Raw genomic sequence first — 666 nt, forward strand, 5'->3', positions numbered from 1 at the left:
CCCTAAATTCCCTGCTATTTGATGCCAACACTTTCCATAGTCATCCTAACATTGCATGAAAGATATCATGTAGTTTGCATGCCTGCCTGGCTATTGCAGTCATTTGGGGAGCGAACCAGTAGATGCATGATCTTTGTCTTTCTGTCACTCTGCCTTTAGAATCAATTTTTTTTTCAAAAGTAATGGCCATATGTATATGAGCCTTTGATTAGATACGTTTCCATTTCTCTTTGGTGGCATATATTTAGTAATGATGGGACATACAGCAAGTGTGACTTCGTGAGGAACTGGCAAGCTGCTTTGGAAAATGGTTGCACCAGTCTCTAAATGCTTCCAAGTACACAAGAGATCCAGTCTCTGCATAGCCTCACATGAAATAAGCAACAGTTCATGCTGAGTTATCAGGATTCTCAGGCACTTTGCTTTTGGTTGTTAGTTTCGTCTCACCATTTTTAAAAGTTTATAATAATATATCAGTGTGGCCTAAACTTGCATTCCTTGGGTGATGAAAATGTTGGGCATTTTTTCTTGCAAGTACTGGTAATTCTCATATATTTACAGTATTGAATTGTTTACTCAATTTAAAAACTGGTTTGTATTACATTTATCAAGTTGTGAAATTTATTTTTGGACTCTAAATCAAGTTTTTTGTCAGACAGATGAAAT

Source organism: Ochotona princeps, chromosome 7 (genome assembly GCF_030435755.1).
Source record: "Ochotona princeps isolate mOchPri1 chromosome 7, mOchPri1.hap1, whole genome shotgun sequence".
NCBI lineage: Eukaryota > Metazoa > Chordata > Mammalia > Lagomorpha > Ochotonidae > Ochotona > Ochotona princeps.